Genomic DNA, 6000 nt, shown 5'->3' with positions numbered 1-6000 from the left:
CAACCATTGCTGCCTCAGTATAGTTTATAATGCAGATTATTGTAGCTATCTCTTGTTTTGAAATCTACTAAATGTGTCAGAATTGCAGTGGCTTCCTCTCCACCCCCTTTAATGACTTGTCACAAATGTATTCTGATTTGTATTTTACACCTGAAAACTATTCTGTGGATCCAACTCTCCTGGCAGCATCAGGGGCCGGAGTCTCCACTGCCATGTTTCTTGTGCAACTGTTTCCATTAGTGCAAAGTGACTGTGAAATGGCAGCATTTTAACACCCATCTTGCACTGGCTGAAAGGACTCTGCACACATGGGGGCAAGGCACCAGAGAATCAAGGCCTAAGGGAGTTACTGTGTCTCTAGGTTCCAAATGGAATAAATGGAGATGGGTGTACAGCACTCACTGGCAAGAAAAAATAACCAGGCCCCAAGGAGAACCCCTTTGGCTGCTGTTGAATCCTTTGTGAGGACTGTATGTGAGTTTATGGCAGGTCAGGTCCTAGGTTTGTGGACTGCACATGTTCAGATTATTTATTTGTCTGTCCCACAAAATGTCTCTTCCTGGCTGGTTCCCAGACAAGTCGTGCTATCTCGTGAGCTCTAAACATGATCTGGGACCTCATTGTGACGTGCCCCTCACTCTGGCATCGAGAAGCTTTAGGAACGCATTGGTAGTGATACTTAAGTGCTGACAATCTGCTCAGCCTCTACACTGTGGGCCTTAACCCCAGGGATTTATGGCTCAGACACAGATAAGATGCATGGGAGACTAAGAGGATGGGCTGAATTTGACATTTCTCTGCTCCCCTCTTACCTGCGTTCTGTTGGATGGAGAAGGCAGCGTTCGACTGACATGGGTTAGTGCTTGCTACCTGATGGAAGAAGTGAGTGTTTAGGAGGGATTTGGACAAGGAGACAGGACCATTGGGGGATTTCTCTGTGTGTGGAAGATGGCATAAAGGTGTCAGCGGGAGGAGGAAAGCAAAGGGCCTGAACCTGGCATGGTGGGCAGAAGAGGGATACATTAAACACTAAACTCTATCTGAATGATGGAGGGTGACAGACGATGACATCCCTGGTGCAGTAGACTGTGCAGATGGACCCATGAGAATGGACTCTGTTCTCCTGTGGAGAGGCCAACAAAGCCAGTGGGTTGTTTCATGGAAGCAAGAATCCATTTGCTGGACCAGGGCTGAAATTAGCAAATGAGTCTATAGGTCCATGGAGGTCAGGACTTTCAAGTCCTGTGTCCAACTTGCACTGAAAGTCAGATTTCGCAAGGTCCCTTTGGGAACCCCAGAGAGAATTGCCATGCTCCTTTATCAAAGAGAAATGAGTACCCTCTGCTCTTGTGGCAGACTTGGGTTTCTCAGTAACTTCACAAGTGATGGGGTACCTTTTGGACTTACTGCTTCTCTTGTATGTAATGCCCTTCTTGGCAGTAACAGTAAAGAAATGAGGAGCCTGAAGAAAAAATATTTTAAAAAATCCTGATTTTTTTAATTAAGCAATTTAATGCAACTGAGGGAGCAGGGAAGAGGCAGGACGCCAGTGTCATCTGCTTCCACGGAGATTTCACCAAAAGCACTGGCGGGATGTGTGTGTCACGGAGCGTGGGGGAGTCCGGCCCTGCACCCCTTTTCCTGGGACCCACAGTGACTCTTAGCCAGCCAGTAAAACAGAAGGTTTATTGGACAACAGGAACACAGGTTACAGCAGAGCTTGCAGGCACAGTCAGGACCCCTCCACTGAGTCCTTCTGGGCTTTCAGGGTGCTTGGATCCTAGCTAGGATCCCCTGAATTCCGCCCACACAGCCCCAAGCCCAAACTCAAACTGCTTCCCTCCTGCCACTCCCTTCCTTTTGTCCCCTTCCCGGGAAAAGGTGTTGACCTTTCCCCTCCCTTACCTAGCTCAGGTTACAGGCCCTGGCATCGTCCATCCCCTAAAGTCCTCCCCTGCTTTCCCATTCCCCACACACACAGTCCCTACTGCATCACATCTCTCCCCCCTTCGAGACTGAACTGAGCAGGGTCACTCTGCCCAGTGACCTGGGGAAGTTCAGGGTCTCCTCTCCGGGACAACGCATCCGTTGTCAGGTTGGCACTTCCCTTCACATGGACCACGTCCATGTCATAGTCCTGCAGGAGCAGGCTCCACCTCAGGAGCTTGGCGTTGGCTCCTTTCATCTGGTGCAGCCAGGTCAGGGGAGAGTGGTCGGTATACACGGTAAAGTGTCGCCCAAAGAGATATGGCTCTAGCTTCTTAAGGGCCCACACCATGGCCAGGCATTCCTTCTCGATGGCCACGTAGCTTTGTTCCTGGGGTAGCAGCTTCTTACTTAGGTACACGATGGGGTGTCTTTCCCCCTTTTCATCCTCCTGCATTAATACCGCCCCCAGTCCCGTGTCTGAGGCATCGGTGAACACCATAAAGGGTTTTTGGACCGCTAACCAGAGCCTCCTTCAGCGCCCGGAAAGCCTCCTGGCACTGCTCAGTCCAGATCACCTTGTCTGGCTTCCCCTTTTTGCACAGTTTAGTGATGGGGCTGGCTATGGCACTAAAGTGGGGCACGAACCTTCGATAGTACCCTGCCATCCCAATAAAGGCCTGGACCTGCTTTTTGGTTTGGGGAGCAGGCCAGTCTCTGATCACCTCCACCTTGGCTGGTTCCGGCTTTAGGCAGCCGCTCTCCATCCGATGGCCCAGGTAAGATACTTCAGCCATCCCCACCTTGCACTTCTCAGCCTTTACTGTTAACCCAGCCTTTTGGAGTCGGTCCAGGACTTGTTTAACCTGGGACATGTGGTCCTCCAGGTCTGGCTGAAGACGCAGATGTCATCAATATACGCCACGGCAAAACTTTCCATCCCCCTCAGTAGCTGATCCACCAGGCGCTGGAAGGTGGCTGGTGCTCCCTTGAGGCCAAAGGGCAGGGTCAGAAACTCATAGAGCCCCAGAGGGGTGATAAAAGCCGATTTCAGCCTGGCATCTGCGTCCAGCGGCATTTGCCAGTAGCCTTTGGTAAGATCCATAGTGGTGAGGTACCGAGCACCTCCCAGCTTGTCTAGGAGCTTGTTAGGCCTGGGCATAGGGTAGGCATCAGATACAGTGATGGCATTGAGCTTTTGATAGTCCACACAGAACCGGACTGACCCATCCTTCTTGGGAACCAGCATCACTGGCGAGGCCCAAGGGCTGGAAGACGGCTGGATCACCCCCAAAGCCAGCATGTCCCTGACCTCTCTTTCAAGATCCTGGGCAGTTTTACCAGTGACCCGAAAAGGGGAGCATTTTATAGGGGGATGTGACCCAGTCTCCACCCAGTGGACAGTCAAATTAGTGCGTCCAGGCTGGTTGGAAAACAGCTGTCGGTATAGATGCAGCACCCCTCTGATCTCAGCGTGCTGGCCCGGGGTCAGCTGATTAGAGAGGGGAATCGCCTCCAGGAGGGAACCAGCTTTTGTCCCAGGGAATAGATCTACTAAGGGGTCATCTCCCTGCCCCTCCCAATGTCCACACACGGCCAACACCACATTCCCCCTGTCATAGTATGGTTTCATCATGTTTACATGGTACACCCGACGGTGATGTGCCCGGTTTGACAGCTTCACCACATAGTTTACTTCATTTAGTTGCTTGATAACCTTGAAGGGCCCTTTTCAGGCGGCCTGGAGTTTGTTTCTTCTCACGGGGATGAGAACCATCACCTGATCTTCGGTGGCGAAGGCACGGGCCCGTGCCATGCGGTCATACCAGACCTTCTGCCTCCTCTGGGCTCGGGCCAGATTCTCCCTGGCCAGGCCCATGAGCTCGGCCAGTCTTTCCCGGAAGGTTAGGACATACTTTACCACTGACTCTCCCTCGGGAGAGGCCTTCCCCTCCCATTCGTCCCTCATCAGGTCTAGGGGCCCCCTTACCCGCCTTCCATACAACAGTTCGAAAGGTGAAAATCCGGTAGATTCCTGGGGCACCTCCCTGTACGCAAACAGCAGGTGAGGTAAGTACTTGTCCCAATTCTGCGGGTGCTGGTTCATAAATGTTTTTAGCATCATTTTCAGCATTCCGTTGAACCTTTTTACCAGCCCGTTGGACTGGGGGTGATACGCTGAGGCCCAGTTGTGCTGGACCCCACATTTTTGCCATAAGGACCAGAGTAGGGCCGACATGAAGTTGGATCCCTGGTCCGTTAAGACCTCCTTGGGGAACCCCACCAGGCTGAAAATTGTTAGCAGCGCATCTGCCACTGTGTCGGCTTCGATAGAGGACAAGGCCACCGCCTCGGGGTAGCGAGTGGCAAAATCCACCACCACCAGGATGTATTTCTTCCCTGACCAGGTCATCTTGCTGAGGGGTCCCACTATGTCCATGGCTACCTTCTGGAAAGGTTCTTCTATGATGGGTAAAGGCCTCAAAGCCGCTTTCCCTTTGTCCTGGGCCTTCCCCACCCTCTGGCAGGGGTCACAGGATTGGCAGTACTGTCGGACATGGGTAAAGACCCCAGGCCAGTAAAAGTTCTGTAGCAGCCTCTGCCTGGTGCGTCGGATTCCCTGGTGCCCTGCGAGAGGGATGTCATGGGCCAGGTACAGCAACTTGTGACGAAACTTCTGGGGAACCACCAGCTGCCTCCTGATCCCCCATGACTCTACTTCCCCTGGGGGAGCCCATTCTCAGTACAGGAACCCCTTCTCCCACAGGAACCTCTCCTTGCAACCTCTTCTCATGGTCTGTACCGCACTAAGGTCAGCCCGGTCCCGGTGCTTCCGCAAGGAGGTATCTTTTTGCAACTCGGCCTGGAACTCAGCAGCTGGGACAGGGATGGGGACCGGCTCTTTCTTGCTGGCTGGGTCTGAGGCCGCAGCCTCTCTGAACCGTGCCCCTGGGCGTTCCCCGCTCCCTGGGTTAGGGTCCTGCATCTCGGGTCGAGTACCCTCCCCGTTGTTGAGGTGCAGTGCCCTTTGCCGACTCTGACTAAGAGTCACGACCAGGGCACGCTGGGTGTTACTAGGCCAGTCCTCAAGGTCCCCTCCCATTAACACGTCAGTGGGCAAATATTGGTGTACCCCCACATCCTTGGGGCCCTTCTTGGCCCCGCATTTCAGGTGTACCTTTGCCACGGGCACCTTGAATGGGGTTCCGCCCACGCCCATCAGGGTTAGGTAGGTGTCGGGCACCATTCAATCTGAGGCCACCACCTCGGGCCGGGCCAGCTTCACCTCTGCGCCCGTGTCCCAGTACCCAGTGACCTTCCTCCCATCTACCTCCAGGGAAACAATGCACTCCTTCCAGAGGGGCAGCCCTGCGCCCACCCGGTAAACCAAAAACCTGGAGCCTGGAGCATCCACAAGTGGTATGTTGCCAGCCTCCCTTTCCTGGGAATGTAGCCCCTCCTCCGATTGGGTTTTTACCCAGTCCACCCTCTGCGGGTTGGGTCTGCTTGGTCTGTCCCTGAGCTTGGGGCACTGGGCCCGTATGTGACCTCGTTGGCCACAGCGATAGCAGCCCATGTCTCGTGGGTCCCCTTGAGTGGGTCGGAGGGACCTGCCGCTGGATGTTCCCCTTTTGGGGGGGTTCTCCATAAGACCCCGCTAAGAGGTCCCATGATGACTCTTTCTCTGCGTTGAGGCAGGCTTGCTTCTTCGAGACTCCTCCCTGCCATCCCCTGCCTGACTGTCCACAAATTGGTCAGCCAGCTGGCCTGCGTGCTGTGGGTTCTCCGGCTTCTGGTCCATCAACCACAGCCTCAAGTCGGACGGGCACTGCTCGTACAGGTGCTCCAGTATGAATAGGTCAAGCAGGCCCTCTTTTGTTTGGGCCCCAGCTGTCCACTTGCGGGCATACCCCTGCGCCCGGTTGACCAGTTGTAGGTATGTGACCTCACGGGTTTTACACTGGCTCCGGAACTTTTTCCGGTACATCTTAGGAGTTAGCCCAAACTCGCGGAGCAGGGCCTGTTTGAACAGTTTGTAGTCCCCTGCCTCTACTCTTTCAATCGGCTGTACAC

This window comes from Gopherus evgoodei, chromosome 19 (assembly GCF_007399415.2).
Source record: "Gopherus evgoodei ecotype Sinaloan lineage chromosome 19, rGopEvg1_v1.p, whole genome shotgun sequence".
Taxonomy (NCBI): Eukaryota; Metazoa; Chordata; order Testudines; family Testudinidae; genus Gopherus; species Gopherus evgoodei.
Note: the sequence above shows the minus strand (reverse complement) of the source record.